The sequence below is a fragment of the Humulus lupulus genome, chromosome X (assembly GCF_963169125.1).
Source record: "Humulus lupulus chromosome X, drHumLupu1.1, whole genome shotgun sequence".
Classification (NCBI taxonomy): Eukaryota; Viridiplantae; Streptophyta; class Magnoliopsida; order Rosales; family Cannabaceae; genus Humulus; species Humulus lupulus.
This window is the reverse complement of record NC_084802.1, coordinates 130640792-130666044: the sequence shown is the minus strand read 5'-3', so window position 1 is coordinate 130666044 and position 25253 is coordinate 130640792.

Sequence of the window (25253 nt, the reverse complement as noted above, 5' to 3'; positions counted from 1 at the left end):
GGCTATCACAATGTATCAATATAGTGGATACATTCTCTTTGATTAGGGGTATCTCTATCAACAGATCCCTTAACCATTCAGCCTCTTTGTCGGTAGCAGCTAGAGCTATAAACTCTGCTTCCATAGTGGAATGAGATATACAGGTTTGTTTCTTGGAACCCCAAGAAATTGCACCCCCACCAAGTGTAAATACCCAACCAGTTGTGGACAAGTTGTCCCCAAAATTGGATATCCAGCTTGCATTTGTATATCCTTCTAAGATTGAAGGAAATTTGGAGTAATGAAGGCTTAGACTTTTGGTTTTCTTGAGATAACCTAGAACTCTTCCAATCGCTTTCCAGTGATCCACACTTGGATTACTTGTAAACCTACTAAGTTTACTCACCACAAATGCTATATCAGGTCTAGTACATTGGGCAGTGTACATTAGACTCCCTATAGCACTAGCGTACTCCAATTGAGCCACCGCTTTTCCTTCATTCTTCTCTAGTTTTACACTATGATCAAATGGAGTATTGGCATCTTTAACCTTGAGATGGTTAAATTTGTTCAATACTTTCTCAACATAGTGGGCTTGCCCTAATGCAAAACCCCCACTATGTTTCTTTACTTTGATACCAAGTATGGTGTCAACTTCTTCAAGATCTTTCATCTTGAAGGTTGATGATAGAAACCTCTTCGTTTCTTCTATCCCTTTCATGCTATCACTTAGAATAAGCATGTCATCCACATATAAGCAAACAATGATTACATATCCCTTACAAGTTTTGGAATACAAACACTTGTCTCCATTGTTATGTCTAAACCCATTAGACATGATGGCTTGATCAAATTTCTCATGCCATTGCTTAGGAGCTTGTTTCAATCCATATAAGGATTTTACAAGTCTACACACTTTATGTTCATATTTTGGTAGGAAAAACCCTTCGGGTTGTTCCATATAGACCTCCTCATTGAGGTCACCATTAAGGAATGCTGTTTTGACATCCATTTGATTAACATACAAGTTGTGTATAGAAGCTAAAGCGAACAAAATTCTTATAGAAGTTGTTCTTGCAACATTTGCATAGGTATCAAAATAATCGATACCCTTTTTTTGCCTAAAAATTTTAGCTACTAATCTAGCTTTAAAGGTTTGGATAGTGCCATCAGTGTGATATTTTCTCCTAAATACCCACTTACACCCAATTGGCTTAGACCCCGGTGGGAGGTCTACCAATTCCCAAGTGTTATTGGAAAGAATTGAATCCATCTCATCATTGATGACTTCTTTCCAAAATGCACCATCTCTCGATTGCATAACTTCTCTATAAGTCTTAGGGTCATCCTCAACGAGAAGTACAATAGGAATTTTCCTAATGACTTCCTCTCTATTTCCTTCTACCATGTAGAATGAAATTCGTTGAGAATCAATCTCATCCACTACTAGACTTTTCTCATTATTTTTTAGCCTTTGACTTCTAAGTTCAAAGGGTTGCTTTACATTCTTTTGAGAATTCTCCTCTTGAGAATCAATTTTGGATGTAGAAGCTTGAGAATTGTTCTCATATACCAAATTTTCCTTTAGAGATGTTGAAGCTTGAGAATTGTTGTCACATAACATGTTCTCAAAGAATTCAACTTCTCTAGATTCAATCACAATATTAGACTCTAAGTCTAATAGCCTATAAGCTTTACTATTGTTGGCATAACCAACAAAAGCACACTTTATGGCTCTTGACCTAACTTTGTTCTATTAGGTTCATTTGTCTTGCAATATGCAAGACACCCCCACACTTTGAAGTACCCTATGTTGGGTTTTCTTCCTTTCCATAACTCATATGGAGATATTTCATTTTTCTTCATCGAAATCCGATTTAGAATGTGACAAGCGGTTAATAACGCTTCACCCCATAAGTTGAAATTCAACTTAGAAAACACTAACATAGAATTTATCATCTCTAGATAAGTCCTATTTTTCCTTTCGGCAACACCATTGTGTTGTGGTGTATAAGGTGCAGTGCACTCATGAATTATACCATTTTCTTCACAAAATGTATTGAATTCATTAGAGAAGTACTCCCCTCCTTTATCACTTCTTAGCACCTTAATCTTTTTATTTAGTTGATTTTCAACTTCTAATTTATATAGTTTAAAAGCATCAAAAGTTTCATCTTTATGCTTTAAAAGAAACACATAGGTATATCTACTAAAATCATCTATAAAAGTAAGAAAATACCTTTTACCACCTCTAGTTAAAACACCATTTAATTCACAAAGATCACTATGGATTAAATCAAGTAAATTAGATGATCTTTCTACACTAGGAAATTGGTTCTTAATCATTTTTTCCTTAACACGTGTTTCACATTTACCATAGTTTTTAATATTGCGTGCAATCATTCCACATTTTACTACTCTTTTCATGGTTGAAAAACCTATATGCGATAGTCTAAGATGCCACAAATATAAAGAATCATACTCAACAATATAGGCGGAATTAACATTTTTATTAATAACATTGAAAGTTACATCATTGGTGCACAATTTAACCATACCCTCACAAGAGTACCCTTTTCCCAAAAATACATTTGATTTGGTAAGTATAAGTTTACCGGACTCAAAAACGGCTTTAATGCCAGGCTTGCCAAGCAAATCACCACTTACCAAGTTTCTACTCATTTCAGGAACATAAAGTACATTCACTAATGTAAGTTTCTTGCCGGAGGTGAAAAAAACTTCAATGGTACATTTGCCAAGTACCTTGGATTTGCCCTCATTGCCCATTTGAATCTCATGGTTGCCCTTTGACTCTTCAAAGGTCTTGAACAATGATTTGTCATAGGTGACATGGACGGTGGTACATGTATCATACCACCACCCTTTCACCTTGCCTTGGACCGCATTCACCTCACTAAGGGTAGCAACTATGTTATCCTCTTGAGTTGCATTCACCTTAGGTCCTTGTTGGTCTTTTCTATCCCTACACTCTCTAGCATAGTGACCTTTTTTCCTACACACAAAGCAAGGACATTTCTCGCCCTTAAACTTGTTTGGGTTAGTTTTTGGACCCAAAGGTTTCTCATTACCCTTTTTCCCTTTGTTTTTTGGATGTTTTGGTTGTGACACCGCATTTGCTTTGGAAGTCTCTTCATTAGACCTCTCCACAAGTTTATCTCTACATATTGATTCCTCTTCGATTCGAATATGTTTTTGGATTTCCTCCAAAGAATAATCCTGATTTTTATGCAGGATTCTTTTCCTATAGCTCTTCCAAGTTGGTGGTAATTTAGCCACTATAGCACCAACTTGAAAGGCCTCGGGAAGCTCAATCTTTAGCACTTTAAATTTGTTAACAATAATTTTCAATTCATGTATTTGAGGAAGCATGGGTTTATTACCAAAAAATTTGAAATCAAAATATTGCAATATCAAAAACTTTTTGGTACCTTCCTCTTCCGCCTTGAATTTTGTTTCAAGTGCATCCCATATCTCCTTTGCCGATTTGGTCTCAGTGTAGAGGTCATAGAGCCTATCGGAAAGGGAATTGAGGATATGACCCCTACAAAGGAGATTGTCCTCCTCCCTCTTCCTTCTTTTCTCCACCACCTTGGGAGTGTCTTTGTCGGATGGTGTTGGGAGAGGTTCTAGAGTGGATTCTAGAATGTAGGCGATTTTGAGAGTGGTTAAAAGAAACCTCACCTTGTCTTGCCATTTAGTGAAATTGGACCCATCAAACCTATCCAATCTCACTAGGTCTTGATTCATAATCTTGATGGGCTCACCTTCCATTGAAACAAACAAGGGTAAGCTTTTGAATGTTAGGAAAATTTATTTTGCCTCAATGGAAATTGATAATAATATTACAACTCACTACTACAAAAATTACATGATAAGTTGGTTAAAAACTGACATCTGAATGTTCATAAGTCGGTTGGAAACTGACTTCCCATGCAGTGACTTATGATGTAAAAACGTGGTAGGTCAGTTGGCGCCAAATCGACATCTGGTGTAAGACATGGTACGTCGGTGGAAAACCGACATCTGGTGTAAGACATGGTACGTCGGTTGCAAACCGACCTTTAGTGTAAGACATGGTAGGTCGGTTGTACACCGACCTCTTGTGTAAAACATGATATGTCGGTTCACAGCCGACTTATGGTGTAGACATCTATTGTCAGTTTTAGTAGAACCGACTTATGGTGTTTTTTTCTTAAAAAGTGTATATTACGCCCAAAACAAATCATGCTTATTATACAAACAAACTGAACAAAACAAAACATATATCACAATAATATAAAATACTAGAATTTGAACTAAGCATCTAAAATAACGAGTCTTAAGTTAATTACAAAATGACTCATATAAGCATTGTAAACTATAGTTGGACAACAAAAGTATCTATATCTTCAAGAAAGTCTAAGTTAACATTGTAAGTATATCTCATTAAAAGTCTAAGTTAACAAAAGTGAGTGGACCTATGTATTACTCATCAAATCCATGACGCATTGTGCCCATTCTTCACGTACTTCATTGATCTCATCCTTTGTGTAATAGTTCTTCCCGCCACACTAAAACAAAATTCATTGCATGAGTTGAATTAATATACTTAATCTTAAGGTAAAGCTAGAACTTTAATAATGAATATTTTCACTTACGTTACTAGTTAGCCATCGTATTGAAAATTCATTTGTCACAAAGTCCTTCATCATCCTCATAACATAGAATCCACATTGTACTGATTGTAATGGTTGACGAGGACACTTAACTGTTCTCCACGAAACTTCCTTAGTTTTCGCATTATTTGTGCGTAAATGTTGAAAGACACTAAATAATAATAATAACGTAAACATTTAGATGTTGTTAATTTTAAATGAATTTAAGAGTATGTAGTTAATTGGTTAGATTTTTACCGAGAAATGAGAGATTTGATTTCATCTGGTGGAAAATTGTGAAGAGAATCCAGGAAATAGCACAATTGGTGATCAAAATCAATTATTATAAGCATCCAATGCTTTCTAACATAAACACAAAAACATTTCATTATTAATATTATATATATTCACTAACAAAATACTAAAAGTAAAAAACTTACCCCTTATGATATGGCAACAACCACATCTGACCCGGATTTGAATCAATCATACGCTTTGATACCCATTCAACTCGTTCTTCTTCAGTGGATCCAACATTTGATAACCAAACTGGCTCAACAAAATGAAAAAAGTGACTGATCTCTCTTTTCACTAATTGGAAGTATAAAATCCTACATAAAAAAATATATCTCTGTTAAATTTATAAAATAAGTTATGAACAAACCTATAATTATTTTAAAAATATTTGATACCTGATATATAGCGATACACATGATGCTCCAATCTCTTCCATTAAACCAACGTGGACTATATCTTCTTGTGAGATATATAAATCATTCTCATGGCCTAATATCTCAAAATCCATCGGAACTTTGATCATGAAACTTGGCTCCACATACTTCACGGTAGTTAATAGACACTTGAGAAAGCAAGGAACCCCACTAGGAATCTTGAAGAGTATCAGGGCACTAGCTTTAATTAACACTACTTCATTTTGACTAGGAAGTCTTTGGGAAGGATGAGACTTCTCTTGTGTCATTGGAGCATTAGGTATTGGTGAACCATTCCTTTTTTGCTTCTTTGTCTTCTTAGGTAGCTTCAACATAAAAGTAACACATGTTAGTCATGAAAAATAATTTAATCACTAAATATAGTTTATTGTCAATGTCTTACCAAATCTGAATCGTAAGGAATGATCAGATGAGAAGGCCACTCAACATAGTGCCCGATAGCATGATGTACTAAAGAAATCTCATCTCCAATAGGGAAAATAAGTTTAGCATCATCATTGCAGCACTCATCCACTTGCACACGATAGTTACCCTTTCTTAAGTGAACACAATGAATTTTTCTGCTTGTTGCCATTATTCGTCCAATAGCAACAGTATCACCATTTTCTGCCAATAATCTAGACTTCTGATTATCCTACAAGCTCAAGATGAGGACAAAATAATATTTATGTTATAATAGATATTTTTTTCAATAATAATAAGGATCTGTTGTATTTTCTAAGGATAACTTAATAAAGCTGTCGACTCCCTCTTCATACTCTTTTGAAAGTCTGTCCTTTGTTATCCAACTCTTGTCCATTTCCTAGAAAAAATTCGACAGAGGTTTCCCTAAAACTGGACTAAAATCCTCCTGCACGTAGAAAATTCCCATAATTCCCTATTAATACACTATCTTTTTAACTCAAATTTTGAAAAAGCTTCCCTATACCAATCAAACAAGAACAATGCAAGCACAACATAATTTAAATATAAGAAAATAAAACATAATTCTAGATGAATTTCGGCAACATTTCCCTTGTAATAGTAACCTAACCATCTGTCAATAGAGAATCAAGCAATTCAAACAACACACAATAAGTTTCTTCCTTGTATCTCCGCAGCACACAAATAAATTTCCCAGAAACTACTTCACTAAAACACACAAGTTCTAAACCTTCCATTATCACCGCAACACATATTTTTAATCTCAGAACCTACTTCACTATGGATGAATATTTAAGATATTTAAACTCCTCTAACATTTTTATAATAATATTTATAAAAAAAGAAAGAGAATATACGTACCTATTGCAATTAACAATAATCAAGCAAATTAATTCACTTGGCAATGATCCTTGCTAATATTTCCACCCAAAACCTACAAAATTAAATTAATACCTTAAAGATTACTAGACAAATAAAAATTAAGGTCATTGGTGATTATAAATCAAAACAAAATTACATGCACACACCAAAATTAAATAATAAATAGTAAAATTAATCAAAATAGAAATCCAAAACAAGGAGCTAGTAAGCCGAAACAACATATGGCTTACTATCATTCAATTTTTATTTTATTTTATTTTTATTGCCCATTGTCTCTCTGGTCTAGTCCTATCAATCTTTATTCTCTATTCTACTATATCTATATTTACTTGACTTATCTATACAATTTAGTGAACATATATGTATTTGTATTATGGCATTGTGTGGACCACAGATTAATATGGTTATTTCTTCTATTAACTGCCAGATCTGCTTTATTATTATTATTATTATTAATTACTACTAATAAAAACACAAATAAAATAAAAAGGAGAGGGTCATCATGTCTTAAAAGATGGACTCTTACACTGTTCCCACGAACAAGGAAAGAAAAAGGTTAAAAATGAGGAATTAATTATTAATCATGACATTATATAATAATAATATATATATAAATAATATTCACATGGGGCATGAGTATATAAATAGTACCACATTGTGACACTACGTATATAAATAATATATATATATACATGGGGCATGAGTTATAGAAGAAACAAAGTTTGTCATTAATTAAATAGTACCACATTGTATATATATATATTTGTACATGTCATGCAATGCATATATATATATATTCACATTCTCCTAATTACACTGCTTTAACTTTACAAGATCAGAGTAAAAACTAAATCAAATAAATGAGATTCTACAAGATCATCAATATCATCTTAGGGACAACCGGTTAGTTTTGGAGTCTCTGAACACTGTGTACCCTGCTGGTTTTGGAGGAAGGAAGGCCAATTTATTAGCCACGCAAGATGTCACCCCGCCCATCTCTCTCTCCCTCTTTCTAATATGTATAATATATATATGTGTATGTATATATATATATTATGTATGTATGAGTGTTGTTTTCTTCTTCTTGTTCTTACTTTAACCATTCAAATCCCGTGTTTCTGCTATTTATAGATGCGAAATGGAGACTCATGAAAGAGCATATATACTAGTAATACTACTGATTATAAAGTTTCAAAGCTTATAATTAATTAATTATAACTTGAACATAAAGCTATATCATGACTTAACATGCATGTAAACAAACGTACCAAAGCATCCATAAGCTATATCCATATATATATATATATTCATTTTGCAACACAGCTTTATTCTTTTTCAATATGCACCACTCCATCGTACTGTACTACCAGATTTGATGGTCTTTTGAGACAATGTCAGTATGAATTTTTCTACCTAGTGAAACATTATTGCTACAGCTATTATCATATCACAATGAATCCAATGAAAAAACATTACTTTTTTCTAAGCAGCCAAATTAAGTTAGTCAACTCAGCTAATAGAATGGTCAAAATACTTTGACATGATGAAGCTCGTATTATTCTGTGTTCACATTAAATTTATTATTCTATTTGAATTGTTTGCAAAGAATAAATGTGTTAGGACACATGTAGAGTATCTCATTCCAGTCATTTAGTGTTAGTTATTCCCACTTTAAGAAAATGAGTGTTAAAGTCTATAATTATTTATCCATTTGCCAATTGGCATGTGATTAATTGGAATATATTAATAATGGAAAGTTCAACCATATCCAAGCTAAATTATGTTACTTTTTGTATTGACAGATGTAGAGTGTGATGAATCTATCTTATGCTCATTCAGGTTCTGAAATATGCTAGTTAAAAGAAAATAAAAATCAATGCAAGTGAATACTCATTTCATAAGAAAATTTTACTCACATGCTCAAATTGCTTGCCACTCAAAAACTGCAGAATGGTCAAACCTCATATCCCCCGCAGAAGTATGGTCCAAGTAGCATTGTTTAAGAGGCCATATCCTAAAGAGTAAAGATGCAGCCATCAGAAGTTAGTTTCCAAACAAATCCGATCGATCCAGCCATGAGTAGGTTGAAGAGTACTCTAACAGGCCTTGGAGGACCAAACCCACGTGTGTGGCAAAATACTGGAATAACTTGTGTCCTTATCACATATCACACTAGTGTTGACAGAAAAAGAAAACAAAATAATTGTTTAGAAGGACACAATCACCATTATCAGCAAACAGAGCATGTAAATGTTGGCCTATTGATGCTTCTGTTCTTGCATTTTGTTAGTTCGAAATTCATAAAACAATGCAGTCCACTTAACAGAAGGTAAAGAATCACTCCAGCAATCCAAACCGATATTACAAACTTCTCGTGGAGATTAAGCATGATCTCGTTCTAACACAGAAATATGAATCAATCTGAAAAATAGATTCATCACACTCTACATCTGTTACAGATGAGTCTTACATGATGCATGATCTAAAGAAAGAAAGAACAAAACAGCTTAAAATGTATAGTTCACATTAAAAACAATAATGCATGAAGAGACCCAATAATAATGCTTGTAGTTTCCTCTTGGAATATACCTAAGCAAAAGAGAAACCCAAAAAAAAACAATAAACAATATATATATAGTTATACATAGATTAAAGACCAAATCAAACTCCTAGGAAGAAAACAAACACCAGAAATTCAGAAATCCGGTCTCGTAACAGTCACACTCAAACATTTAAATATATAAATATATATGTCTATAAAACATTCAGAGTGAAACCACAGTTTATCAATACTACTCTAAAATGTCATTCAGAAATTGTATCAAACATTGTAAGAGCATGATGGCAACGGCAGTTCACTTAGTGAGAAACAAAAAATGATGATGATGAATAAACAAATCAACCATCATACCGATACAAAAATATATACCTCGCTCAGGCTCAGCTCCCGGAAATGAAGCTCGTGCTATCCTTATAATTACAATAGTTGACGGCGGCACTCGAAGTCGGCGGGTATGACGGCAAAAAGGATTGTCGACAGGACAGAGATGATGGCATGGAGGAGTGAGTGGGAGCGTTGTTGTCTCCTATTATTACCATATACTTGCCAAACGGTATGCGGAATGAAGAAGACGAGAAGCTGAGTGACCGAAGCTGGTGGAATGAAGAAGACGAGAAGAAAAAAATTTCGCGGGTGTACAGTGAAGAAGAAGAGTATGCGCGAGATACTCAATTTTATTTGTGTTTTTTTTTCTACCCTAATTTTAACATGGTATGCCTCCAATAGCAACTGACTTATGCAGTTAAAACTACAAATATATAATTTTAACATGGTAAGTCAGTCCATTAGCAATCGACATATGATGCAGTATATGATATGTCTGTTCTAGAACCGACTTATGATGTTAAAATTAAAAAATATATAACTTTAATATGTTGATATTTTATTTTAAAATTATAAATCTCCAGCTTATTTAGTTTATTTTTTTTTCTAATATTTATAAATATGCTATTTATAAATTAAATTATTTTTTTATTAAAAACAAAATTAAATTTTTTTAATTCCAAATAATTAATTAATTAATATTTCAAAAATTATAATATATGTAATATTAATAAGTATATATTTTTTATACTTATTGCATTCACAAATCAATTATATATATGTATTGTTTGATAAAGTAATACATTTTAAAATTTAAATAATACAAAAACAAATTAGACTATCTTTAACAATATATTTTTATAATGACATGATAGGCCAGTCCATAGAACCGACCTACCATGTCACATGAAAAGTCAATTCCTACACAACCGACTTACCATGTCATTTAAAAAAAATATTAATTAAATACATTAAAATATTTCTAAAGATTTTTTTTATTTTAAATTATAAATACTATTCAATTAAAATATTTTTTTCATTATAAAATATAATTATTTTTTATATTATAAATAATTGATTAATTTGATTCATCTATTTATATTTCAAAACATTATAATGTAGATAAATAAATATAAATTTTTTACATTTATTTCATACACTACTAAATAAATTATTGTATTTTAAAATTCAAATAATGTAAAATAAATAAAAATGTGACATGATAAATCAGTTCATATAGTACCGACCTACCATGTTAGAAATGTAGGACATAGTAAGTCGGTCCACACAGAACTGACCTACCATGATTAACATGGCATGTCAGTTTTGCAGGAACCGACTTACTATGACATCTTCAAGCATGGGAGGTCGGTTCAATGTGAACCGACATACCATGTTAACATGGTAGGTCGGTTCCTGCATAACCGACCTCCCATGCTTACCTTTATTATACATGATAGGTCGGTTCTGTGTAAACTGACTTATGAACATGTGGTAAGTCGGTTTAAGTAGAACCGACTTCTCATGGCCGATGACTGATGTCCAGATTGTAGTAGTGACTCTAGACAATATATTACAAATAAATATAGATTGATTAAATAATGTTACAACTCTATAACTAAAAATACAAATAAACTAAAGAACAAGAAGAAGAGAAGAAGAATAGAATAGTGAAAAATACATCTCAAAGCAAAATATTACAAGTAAAGTAAAAGTGTTTGGAATAAAAAAAGAAGATTACAACTCAAAACAAGAAATACAAATAAACAAAAGATAAGAATATGAAGATGAAGAGAAATAGAATAGAAAGAAAGAACAAACAAACTAAATAGAAACAATTCTCACTCACACTACTAAAGTGAAGAGTGTCGGGGATCACCAACTTGAACAAGGTTTGAAACCTTTGTCCAAAAGCTTATTTCCCCTAACTCAAGCACTAAGGGATCTCTCACAGATTATAGGAAATGCTTTATGGAATTATCAAGTCTCAAGGTGTTTCTAGTCAAGTGCTCTAATTGATAGAAATGTTGTGGCTTACAAGTGAGCATTAGGCTCCTATTTATAGAGTTTTGAGACACCCTTTGAATTTCAAATTCCACCAACCCCCATGGCTGTTACCAATGATTAGATGTTTTATGGAATAAAATTAGAGATTTGGGAGTTACTTGGCTGTTGGAAACGTTCAAAATTGGATAAAAACCGAAGTTAGAAAATGCTGCCAGCTACTTGGGCCGCGACCTGACAAACAGGCGCCGCGGCCCTCAGTGTAAATATGCTACTTGGGCCGTGGCGCCTGTTTCAGGTGCCGCAGCCCTTAGTCATTTTCCAGCAACCAATTTTTCCAATTTTCCAAATCGTTATAAATTTATTCCCACTTGATTTTGTAACTTCCATACACAATATGGGAGTTAAAATCACACCTCTATCATCCATTTCGCATATGGCTTTAAGAAATTCATCTCAATATTGTGTAACAACAAATCTACACAATAATGGGTGATATTTGGAAGTTATAAATTTGTAACACCAAATATGTTACATATTTGGATATATCTCATATATCTAATTATTGTAGCTCTCTAGTATATGTTACAAAATGTGACACTCTTTGTCACATTTATTTAATCTAAAACATTATATTATAAAATAATATAACAATGCTTAGCTTTGATCCAAGCCGCATCTATACCAATTACTTTCCTCATGTAGGTGAACCCTCTTATAGCCAATCCCAAAGCCATAAAAAGTACTTGAACGTATTTTCTGAATCAAGTTCAATGTGGGTAACTGTGCCTGGATTTACCTGCTTCAAAATATGACAATACGAAGGGAGCAAGGAAAAATTTTCTTTTGTTGCTCCTCTGATCAAATTTTGAGCCCATTGTTTTCCTTTCCAAGCCTTCCAATAACTGACTTGAACTTTCATTTCCTCGCGCATGAATCCTACGAGGCTTCTAGGGTCCTTGTACACGAGCACCAATAACATGGCTGGATGCTTGTCTATGATTGGCATTTCGGTTCATCAATGAGCAAGTGTGAAGACCATGGTATTGTCGAATGACAAAGAATTATGAATCTTTCATCTTTGTAGCACGCACTCGCCATAAGCAATTTTCACTAATACAACAAACTTCCTTCAATGACTTGTTTGATCTTATTGTTCTCATTTCAAATCTCCCATTAATGGCGATAACACTAAGATAATAACTCAATTCATCCTTACTTGCAAAGTTTCGACCCACATTTAAATCAGATCCATCATGTCTCCCACTATTTTGACTTGCTTCTCTGGTAAATTCTCTAATATCAAAATTTCGATAAGGGATGATCTGACCGCTCTCGACTACATTGTCACCTCCCTCAGTTACATTGTTATTTTCTTCAACTAATTTATCACATTCCTCGAGTACATTGTCACCTCCCTTGTGTACTATATCATTTGGTGTTGGATTGGAACCAATGATGTCTCCATTGTTCTACACTAGATCTTCATTTGAAACTTGTTCGATTATATGACAACCAAAATAGTTATCATAAAAGCTTCCACTATCATAATCATTATCATCACAACCAAACTCATCATCATCACCAACAAATCCATCACCATCATTGACAAGATTTGTCTTTCCTTTATCTTTATTCATTTTTACGCACACATATAGAGGAATCACGTCTTTATCTTTGTATAATATCATAAGATCCTCAACATCAGAATCATTACAAACTTGACTTGGTGCCATCTTACTAAATGTTTTACTAACTAACTTATGAGTAATTTCAATTTCATATAAATTTCGATCAACACCTATTTTTTTGTAGACTTTATCCACTAATTGATGAGACTTTATACTTCTATCAACCAAAAATCCCTTGTTGCAACCAGTACCAAACCATTCCCAAATGCGTTTATCTACAATCTTCCACTCACCATTATAGTCCATGCAAATAAAGGCAGAATCCATATCTGTCATAAAGTTAAATATTTAAATTAACAAGTATAAAATAAAAATAACATATCAATTAGCTTATAATTACTTTAAATCCATACAAGTTCATTTTAAAACATACAAAACGACCCTAAGAGACCCCATGCGGCCCTATGAATCAAATATGATCGCTTAGTGCAATTTGAGCACTGCTGAAAATTGCACTAAGAGACCCTGTGAGACCCATATGGGTCGCTTAGTGCAATTTGGTCACTGCTAAAAATTGCACTAAGCGACCTTATGCGACTCATGGGTCTCACAGGGTTGCTTAGTGCAATCTAGTCACTGTTGAAAATTGCACTAAGAGACTCTGTGAGACCCACGTGGGTCGCGTAGGGTCGCATATTTCCAGGTCGTCTTCAACCTCGAGTTGGACCTATTTTTACACTAGAATTTCATTTTTTTCAGCAGAAAAATGTATATTTATGCTAAATATAGTTATATAACTTGAAATAATGAATACCCAATTGTAAAAACTGAGATTCAAGTAAAGTACTAACCTTTACAATAAATGAGGAAAGGAGAATCAGACCACTCACGTTCAAGAGTGCATGAGGATTTCTCTTTCCTAGGGTTGCTTTTTTATTTTCAACAGCCAAAAAATATACATTAATGTTTATTAAATGAGTTTTAATTAATATTTTTTGTTAATTAAAAAGAAAGGCGATTTTGCTAATAAAAGTTTTTGAAAAGCCATTTGCCTAATAAAAGTTTCCATTTGGTCATTTTTACAAAACACTCGTGCCAAATTTAGCTAAATTTTTAGTATGTACCAAATTTGACACAACTTGTTATGATTGGTTTTTTTTTTTTTGCTGAAGTGAGCATTGCTTAAGGTCACACTAGTTCATTACCAATCAATAGGACAAATATAAAAAAAGGGCACTTCCAAACAAGCAGCCCACCAAAACAATACAACAACAATAACCAACTTAAGGATGGACAACATAGAGCACAACCTTGAACACCACCTAGGACAACACAAAGGACAAACCCAACAATACACGAGCTGGGAATAATACAGAACAAAGCAACATAAAACATAAAGCTAAATAAAACGATTTAACCGACAATAGAACAAAGAACTCACGACATATATACTACCCTTTGGTAATTAGAAAACTGGCCAACAAAAAGCAGCCTACAAGACCAAGGGAGCTACCCGAAACCAACGACCATAGAGCTCTTTAAGGTGGCAACTGTGCCTTATAGTTATTGAGAATATCATCTCCACATTTGCTCACATCAATCTTACCCTCCAATCTGTGGTAGTGAGCAAATTTTGCAACATTATGAGCCATATAATTGACTTCTCTATCAATCTTTGCACACTCCCAATGACATAATTGAGCACAATACACCTGGAATTTTTCTTTAATATCAGCTAGATTTGGAGTTTCTGCCATGGATCTCTTGCCAAAGACATCAACTACTGCCATGCAATTGCTTTGGAATATGTATGATGTAGAGGTTTGTTGTGTTGCAGAACGAGATGCCAATAAGAGTGCCAAGGCTTCTACTCTTGTAGGGTTCTTTTCCTGAACAACTTCCGTAATAATCGTGATGATGGATGCTTCTGAATCATGACACACTGCTGCCAATGTTGTGCCACCCTCTGAAATTGCCACATCTGTTGAGAAACAAATCCAGTTAGGCGGTGGTGGCAACAATGTAGCATGCATTTCCTGTGGGGAACAAGATGCAATGTTCCATTCAGCTACCCGATCACTGAAATTAGTGCATAAGACTGTAAAAGGCTCGGGGGGTAAGCCATGGGCAATAACATTTCTTTCCTTCCAAATAGTATCCACAAGAATCGTGTAGCTGAATGGATCATTGCATCTTGGTAGAAACACTTAGTAGAATTCACATAATGAAGATGTGAATTTGAGTTTCAATTATAGGCACTTATAAAATACAAATTTGGGTCCAAAGTGATACATGAGAGTATCTAAGGGTTCCCAAAAAGTTTGGTGGTATTTGGAGCATTTTTGGGACCTTTGGAAGTGTCCAAAGTCAGAGAGGGTGGCGATACGTCACCACCCAAGAGGCGAGACATTGCCTAACACCTAGGGTTTCCAGAAACCCTAGCAGGCGACACATCTACTCTATATAAGGGTCAAAAACTGTGATTTGGAAGACTTGATCACTCTCTTCAATCTCTCTCTACCCTCTCTTTCTCTAGCTCCAAAAATCTCTAGTTTTCTCCAAGAACGTGCTTGACTTAGAGAGTTGAAGGCTTGTTCAATCTCAATCCCCATTTTCTCAAGAGAAGGCCTCAAGCATCAATGGTGGCTGGGAAACAAAGTATTAGGACAACGTTCTACAACGTGTATAAGCCTTGGTTTGTGTTTGGTTTGCTCAAGGGTTTGATCAAAGGATTTGTTCAAAGTTGTGAATTTGCCTAGGGTTTGAAGCTTCATCAAAGTTGAAGAACACCATTGTTCTACTTGGGTTTGCATGTTCTTTCTCAATCTTTTTTAAGGCTCTGTCAATCTAAATTTGTGTAGATTATATTTCTTGTGGTGGTGTTATCTCACTCTCCCCCAACACAACTTTTGGCACACCATTGGAGCAAGTTTTTTTGTAAAGTGAGCTATATTTTAGTAATGCATCACCAATTTGACACTCCATTGGAGATGCTCTAACACTGTTAACTTTGCTAGGGCATTGGACTACAATGTGACTCTATCTTTATCTTCAAAATCACTTTTCCTTCCAAAAATTCATCTCCAACCAAGCTTCAACTTCATCTTTATAATAAAGGAAACTACTATTCATTTAAAGTCACTTCTAATAAAAAATTATCCTCATATATAATTTAAATACAAATTAAAATTATCTTCATTTAGAGTCAAAATTAAATATAATTTTCTTTAAATACAAATATATCCTCATATATAATTTTATAAGTTTTAATTATTTATTTTTGTTATTTTAATTATATTTCATTTATAAAATTTAAATTTATGTTATACTAATAATTAAAATAAAAAAATATACAACACAAAAATTAATAATAAAAATAAAAAACTAGTAACATTATCAAATTTAAAATTACAAAAGTTAAATTACTAAATTAAATCAACAACAATTAAAAAAAAACCAACAACAATAATTGTTACTAAAATTTATTGATGATCAATATATATTTATTAATTAAATTATTTATTGATGATTAAAAAGAATAAAAGTAGATTATTCTTTTTTAAAGTAAAATTTAAATTAATATTTGAAATAGTGATTGGAGATGATATAGTAATTTGAAGTGAAAAATGTGATAAAAATAAAGATAAAGTTGATTTAAAATGAAGTTGTAATTGGAGATGGCTTTAGTCGTTATATATAGCACAAATAAACAAGATCGATTCTTGGAGAGAGTGAGAGCGATTATTGGTTTTTCTTTTTTTCTTTGAGGGGAAGAAATTATTGGTTGGGGTTGTCGAAATATAGGATGGGGCTAGGGTTGATCAACGCTGGGTTTTGGTCGGTTTTTTATACTTTGAAAATCCAAATTTGGATTTCGGTTTACACATTTATAATCCAAAAACTGATCGACCATTTAATAGTTATAAAAAACCGACCGTTGTAAATCGCGATTTTGGAGATTTAAACGGTTTAAATTGAAAGCAACTACTTATTTTAAAACATTTGTTAATGTAAAATTAGAAAGGATTTGTAAAAAAAAAAAATCATTGAAATTTATTTTTTAACATTTTAAAACTTGGAAAAGAATTATTTACTTTCATCACTACATTTTTAGTAACATATTTTAATTCTAATGAACCATAATTTATACCCTAGATCTTTGGAATCCATTTATGTTTTAATATAAATAGTAATGTTAATATAAATTTTATATCATTAGCTAAGAGAAGATCATTGAAGTTCTTTATATTTTAATAAATTTTATATTTCTAGCTAAACGAGGATCATTGAAATCCATGTTAAATTTAAATTATACAAAATAAAAAAAAATTGATAACTAAATTATGTTTAAATCAAAATCTAAATTCTAAATCAAATTATAAATAAATAAATAATATATATAAATTATTATATCAATCCATAAGTAACCAAATCAACACTACAGTCATAAATTTAAATTATGAAATACATCTCAAAACTCACAAGACATCATAAAGTCTAAAACAAAGCAAAAATTTCTAATAAGTCACATCTTTCCAAATTAAAAAGTAAAGTTCAAAATCAAACAAATACAAATTAAAATCTGAAATCTAATTCTAATATTCAACCAAAGTACTTAAATTACCATCTAACATAAAAACAAAGAAACACATCAATAGATAATAACATACATTATATATTTAAAAGAGTGATGCTACTAATTTTCAAAGAACCTATTTCACCAATTTGAAAAATTAAAATACCATCTAAAGTCTAATTTCTAAATTCTAAATTACAAACTAATACTAATAAATAAATAAATTTAGTCTAAATTACATACCAAAGTTAAAATTTAAATCTGAAACAAAACTAATAAATAAATAGATTCCATCAAAATTACCTATAAAAGTTCAATTAAATAAATAAATAGAGCTTTGATATTTCATATATAAACACCAGAGTGTGGGTGACTAGACTAAAAAAAAAGCTAAATTTATATATATGTATATATATATATATATTTATATGAACACGCAAGAAATTGGCTATTTAACCTTACCATATATTGATATATCCCAAATGAGTGCATATAAAAGAAACAAATAATAAGCACTAAGAATCATGAAAGAGATTGTAATAATATCACATGCTCAGCAAACCAAAAGAGAAACACCATTAGTCATCACCCAGAAGGTCCTACTCAACAACTTGAAATAGAAGAATACAAATAATCCTGTAAGAACTATAATACATATCTTATTATAAAGAGATTAGAGGTAATCATACAATACGCATATTAATAGATTAAACTTTAAAAGAGAAACTGAGAAAAAGATGTTATATTATTTTAAACAATATAATGTTAGATTAAATAATGTGACAAAATGTGATTTGTTATACAAATGTGATTTTCACACTTTGTAACATATTATTGAGAGTTATAAAATTGGACATATGTGTGTGCCCAAATGTGACATATTTTCGAGTTACAAAATCAATTACAAATTTGTAATTCTTAAATATTACATAATAATGTGTAGATTGTATGTTACACATTTGAGTTTTGATTTCACAAAGCCATTATGAAATATGGTTGTTGAAAGCATGTTTTTCTCGGTGCGTAAGAATGCATTATACTCATCTTGCTCATTTGGGTAAGACTGCAGCTTAGAAAAATTATTGAATGTCACAGCACTAACTGTTATATTATTTCATATAATATAATATTAGATTAAATAATGTGACAAAATGTGATTTGTCACACCTTGTAACATATTATTGAGAGTCACAAAATTGGACTAATGTGTGTGCCCAAATGTGACATATTTTGGAGTTACAAAATCAGTTACAAATTTGTAACTCCCAAATATTACCCAATAATGTGTATATTATATGTTACACATTTGAGATTGGATTTCATAAAGTCATGATGATATATGACTGTTGGAGACATGTTTTTAACTCCCAATAGGTGTTTGGAGGTTACAAAATCATGTGGGAAATGATTTGGGACGTTTTGGAAAAATGACTTTTTTGTGCTGAAAATGGCCTGTGGCCGCGGCCTGGGGGACAGAAGTTAGTGGCCGCGGCCACTGAAAAGTCATGGCCGCGGCCGCGGCCAGTGAGGCTGGCAGCCTATGTGAATTTTCAGTTTTTTCCAAATTGAACTGTTCTAACATCCCAAATAACTCCCAAATCTTCATTTTAATTCCATAAACATCCAATTAAACATTGGTAACAGCCATGAGGGTTGGTGGAATTTGAAATTCAAAGGGGTATCTCAAACTCTATAAATAAGAGCCTAATGCTCACTTGTAAGACACTACCATTTTTCATCCACAAAGCACTTGGCTGAAAAATACACCATAGAGGCTTGATAATTCCAAAGAGCTATTTCTTAGAGAGATCCCTTAGTGCTTAGAGAATAGGGGGAAATAAGCTTTTGGACAAAGGTCTTGAACCTTGTTCAAGTTGGTGATCCCCACTACTCTACACTTTGGTTGTGTGAGAGTTTGTGTTTTCATTCTTTTGTTCTTCTTATTTACTTGTATTGTTATAGTATTTAGTTTGTAATCTTCTTCTTCTACATCTTTTTATTTACTTGTATTTTGAGCAATTGAGTTGTAATACTTATTTAATCAATATTATCTTGTCCATTGTATTTTTGCATAGAGTTGTATTTGGTTTTTCCATAATTCCATTGAGCAATAGTATATATTCTCTAACAATCAAAAGCTTATATTCCTTTTCAATGGAAGGAGAAACCATGGAGATCATATGAGGATCCAACTTTGAAAAGATGGTAAGATAAGGTAATGCTCTTCTTTGGTTTTCTTAGAAGATCTAATGGTTTTCATATAGTGATAGAAATGAGAAGAAGAAAAGTTTATAAATGAGATTCATTGTTTTCTAATCTCCTTTGTTTTCTAGTGGTTAGATTAGAAGATAATATAATATCTTGAGTTTTTGTTATATGTGATCAACATGTAAATAATCTAGTAGATTATTGGGTAGTATGCTAGCATGTCATAGAACTTATTTTGTGTTAATGGGAAATTATTAGAATGACAACTATGAGTTTTATATGACATGTATAAATATATTGATTTTGTGAATCAATAGAAATGTGAAATCATATGTGTATATTTGTAATTCATGTTTTCATATTAATAAAGAGCCATATTAGTATGATATTAGTCATGTATGTTGACAACTATGCGAAATTATAATCATGCAAACATTTGTGAGATGTTAATATGTTTATCCTATATTATTGCAATGTGATGAGTTACCATTTATTTAGTAAATAAAAGAATAATTTGAGAAATTAAAATTCTCAATTAAAGTGTTGAGCATCTCAATTATGAGATAAGAAAAGATGAACTTAAGGGGTTACATCTTTTGATAAGTGTCTTGCCATTGCAAGAAAAATGAATCAAAGTGGATTAAAAAATTGTGGGATGACATGTTGACTCAATAGACTTATAGTCTAGAGTGTGGTCAAATGAAATATATTTGAGAATTATTCAGTGACAATAATTCTTAAATATTGAATGAGATATTTCAAAATTGGAGAAGCAATTTTGAATCTTTACACCAATGATGAATAAAAGAGAACTTTATTCATTTTGGTTAAAGATGGTAATATGTTTAAATTAATCTCAATGAGGAAATAATTTTAAACAAAAACATAAGAAATCAAAGTGTTTAAATAAATCAATGAGGGTTTATTTTCTTTGATTTAAAATGTTTCAAGAATTGACATCTTCAAATTGATTTTGATGAGAAAATCAAGAATTGACATCTTCAAATTGATTTTGATGAGAAAATCAAGAATTGACATCTTCAAATTGATTTTGATGAGAAAATCAATGGATGTAAAATTGGCGTTTTCAAAAGAATCTCAAAGAGACTCTTAAGAAGTACACAAAAGTTGTTTAAGTGATTTTGAGATTATTTAGACAACTAAAATTGAAAATTTGTGATTATTTGTTTGAGAAATTCTCACATTACATTTGTGTTCACATTTTATTTTGTGAAATATATAAAAGAAAGCAACCAAGTGAAAGTTACTTTCAAATAAGTGTGCCTTGCTTTAGGAAGTAAATGAATCAAGATAAACATTGAGGTTTTTTATCTTGATCTATTGAGTGTTTATCATGTGGCTTAAAGAATTCATGATGAACTTTGAGAACTATAAGTTTAGATTTATCTTGGAGGATAAAGAACTTAATAGAAATGAAGAGATTTGTATTTTAAAGTGGTATTTTATTATCACTATGTGAGAAATGTGGGAGCGATGCTCCAAAGTTAATCAATTTATTTTGTTGTTAATCAATTGATTAATTTGTTCATCCTATTAAATAGGTGATTTGGAATTCCACATTTTAAATCACATTGGCTATATGTGTATAGAATGGATAAATCTAGACATGCTTGGTGTCTAAAGTTACTGTTTGTAATATTTTGATTCAAGAAGGAATCAACTTAAAACATAAAGGAGAATTTTAGAAACAAAGAGATTTCTAGAATTAATATTCAAATGTTTATCTTGGATATTAAACTATAAAATAGTGGGGGTGTTGACTATGGTCAAAATCACTATTTTAAAGGGGTAACTATTTTAATTAAACTATGGCTAGCAACAAAGTTTGAATAAAATAATGAGAGTGTCTAAGTATGCATACATGAGAAAAGAAATGATTCAAATGTAATCAATTTTACATCTCAAGAGATGGGACCTAGACTCCCTAAAGAGATTCACGGTTGATGGTAACCTATCTTAATACTAGTAACCAAACTAGTATTAGGTTCAATAGGTAATAACAAGTCAATCAAGTGAATAGATAGTAGCACTCAAATTTTGTCCCATTTGAGATATGAGTACTAGTGTGTTACCAAAATGAGGGTTAAAACCGAAAGGTTTTTTAATAGAACTCAGTCTTGAAAAAACAAGTATTTTAGGGTAACAAAATATTGTAAGAGTTCTACCTATATAGACCTAGGGGTGGTGCCGCCCCTCATGAGAATTGAGAGTCATTCTCAAGAAAAGTCTATGAATGGAATGTGCACATGGCCATTAACGGTGCAAAAGCGAGACATTGAGGTCTCAAGTGAACATAGCAAAGGTGTGTGTGTTATCACCGGTTTGTTATCAAGGGATAGTGGTTTAATGCTTCGGCAACCAAAATTTCAACAAACTTTGTGATAATTACACTAAGGTAAAATTCAAGTCGAAAGACATTTTACTTTATGCACCAATGCAAAGGTTTCTATAGAGAGTGATTATTTAATCAAGTGGGGGAATATTATATTTTAATATAATGTTTGATTGATTAAATAAGTGTTACAAAAAGTGATTATTTAATCTAGTAGGGGAATGTTATATTATTTCATATAATATAATATTAGATTAAATAATGTGACAAAATATGATTTGTCACACAAATGTGATTTGTCACATCTTGTAACATATTATTGAGAGTCACAAAATTGGACTAATTGTGTGCCCAAATGTGACATATTTTGGAGTTACAAAATCAGTTACAAATTTGTAACTCCCAAATATTACCCAATAATGTGTATATTATATGTTACACATTTGAGATTGGATTTCATAAAGTCATGATGATATATGACTGTTGGAGACATGTTTTTAACTCCCAATAGGTGTTTGGAGGTTACAAAATCATGTGGGAAAAGATTTGGGACGTTTTGGAAAAATGACTTTTTTGTGTTGAAAATGGCCTGTGGCCGCGACCACTGACTTTCAATGGCCGCGGCCTGGGGGACAGAAGCTAGTGGCCGCGGCCACTGAAAAGTCGTGGCCGCGGCCAGTGAGGCTGGCAGACTATGTGAATTTTCAGTTTTTTCCAAATTGAACGGTTCTAACATCCCAAATAACTCCCAAATCTTCATTTTAATTCCATAAACATCCAATTAAACATTGGTAACAGCCATGAGGGTTGGTGGAATTTGAAATTCAAAGGGGCATCTCAAACTCTATAAATAGGAGCCTAATGCTCACTTGTAAGACACTACCATTTTTCATCCACAAAGCACTTGGCTGAAAAATACACCATAGAGGCTTGATAATTCCAAAGAGCTATTTCCTAGAGAGATCCCTTAGTGCTTAGAGAAAGGGGGAAATAAGTTTTTGGACAAAGGTCTTGAACCTTGTTCAAGTTGGTGATCCCCACTATTCTACACTTTGGTTGTGTGAGAGTTTGTGTTTTCATTCTTTTGTTCTTCTTATTTACTTGTGTTGTTATAGTATTGAGTTTGTAATCTTCTTCTTCTACATCTTTTTATTTACTTGTATTTTGAGCAATTGAGTTGTAATACTTATTTAATCAATATTACCTTGTCCATTGTATTTTTGCATAGAGTTGTATTTGGTTTTTCCATAATTCCATTGAGCAATAGTATATATTCTCTAACACTAACCGGCACCCAGTTCCCCCTCACAAAATAGGTATTATTCTCTTGCTCATGCCAGTTTGCATAAAACTCATATACAAGAGAAACATTAGGTTTAGGAATGTTGTCCACATTGACCAATGATTGCCAACCTCTATTTTGAAGGATTACTCTAATAGGCTCATAGGTTGGGTCATCAAAAGACAAATTCTGATAATCCATTCCTCTTTTTAGAACTAAACTCCGTTTCCTTAATCTCTCATGTCCATCTTGAGCCTCTTTGCTTACAAGCATTGATCTATCATAAGAAACTGTCCCCCTAGATGATGATACTCCATGACTCGATCTCTTAGGTCCCATTACACTTCTTAACACTTAAATTCTATATAAATTTTGACAACACCTCCCCTAGTTTTTTTTTTTCATTTCCCAATTCAACAATACACCACAAATCACATAAACAAACTTTTCAAACCAACACTCAACACCCAATCTAAACAATACAACTCTTAACCACCCAAATCACAATAATATAGTCAAAAACATAATAAAATTCAAATAATAAGAGAAAAATAGTTACCCACAATGAAGATTAGATGAAACATATCAAGCTCTCCCAAGAATTCAAAATTAGGGTTTTAAATGGTGAGAATGTAATTGAAAAGGGATTTAAGCCAAAGTGATAATGGACATGGTTGAATCAAGGTTATATGAAGATTATGAAAGAAATTATGGAAATAATTGATGGGTTGGTCTGAAACAATGGTGTAATGGAGGTGGGAATTTTAGACTGTGTAGAGAAAAATATGAGGAAGTGAAGAAAAACCAGAAAAGTTATGGTTTATAGAAAATTCGCGACTAAGCATTGCGGTCCATAAGGTGTAGCGCCACGACCTGTGTGAAATTCTTGGTTTAAATTCTGGGAAGGCGCGGCGCGGCGCGACGCATGGGCACTTACAAAAATACCCGGGCTCTCTGTTTGTGCTGCGCCGCGGCTCAAATGTAGGGGCGTTGCAGCTCAAATTGACTCATGCAGAAAAACTTCATTTTGTTTACAATTTTATAGTTTTCACGAATTCCATGACTCATATTTACAATCTAAAGTCTACTACTCCAAAATTCTAAAGAAAAACTAAACTAACATAAATTTTTTTAACACCAAACATAAAAATCATTGTCCAACTAAAATAAAAAAAACAAAAATACTAAAAATAAACTGGGATGCCTCCCAAAAAGTATTGTCGTTAACGTCATTTAGTCAGACGCTAAATACCCTATTCAAAGGGGTTCCAAAAGCAACACAGACTTGTATTTTTCCACCAGTCCTTCCAAATAATGCTTCAATCTCTGACCATTCACCTTAAAGTTTCCCGTCTTCTCACTTGAATTTTCACCGCTCCATAAGGCAATGAAACAACAACGATGTATGGTCCCAACCATCCCGACTTTAATTTTCCCAGAAAAAGATTCAATCGAGAATTAAATAATAGCACCTTGTCTCCCGGTTGGAAATCCTTTCTAATTATCCTTTTATCATGATATGCCTTAGACTTTTCTTTATAAATCTTTGCATTTTCATAGCTTCATTTCGAAATTCATCGAGCTCATTTAACTTCAGAAGCCTATTTTGTCCGGCCATAAATAGATCAACGTTTAGCTTTTTTAC